Here is a 527-nt window from a genome sequence, read left to right as displayed (position 1 = left end):
TTAGACTACTGCTGCTGTCCAAAACTATTTTAGTGCAAAATGTTGATTATTAGGTGTATAACTCCCTTATTTCCTTTCTCTATAATATTTCCCATCACTTTCACTTATTTTTCTTCACTAATATATCAAGAACATAAGACCTTATATAAGAAAACTCTACTATAACATTATTTCCATGCTTTTTCAATAATATCAAACTTAAAAATATATTGAAATTTTGATGTTCTTACCTTGTGCTATTGATTTCAATCTTTAACTTGATTTTATCTCTCCTCCAACTTCTATTTCTTGAACCTAACTTGATATTATAGCTCCCCATTGTCTCCTTGTTATTTTTCTCTCTTGGAAGCTATGAAAATTCTTTTGATTTCTAAGTGAAAATGGTAAATTTTTGGTGGAAGGACCAAATTGTAAATAAAACAAAACTTTCTTTCTTTTCCTCTCTTCTCACGTTGGTTGCATGGAAGAAGATGAAGATTCTTCATCTTTCCTTCCATATATATACTAAATAGAATAATAATAAAATA

Source organism: Gossypium hirsutum, chromosome D01 (genome assembly GCF_007990345.1).
Source record: "Gossypium hirsutum isolate 1008001.06 chromosome D01, Gossypium_hirsutum_v2.1, whole genome shotgun sequence".
Lineage (NCBI taxonomy): Eukaryota > Viridiplantae > Streptophyta > Magnoliopsida > Malvales > Malvaceae > Gossypium > Gossypium hirsutum.
Note: the sequence above shows the minus strand (reverse complement) of the source record.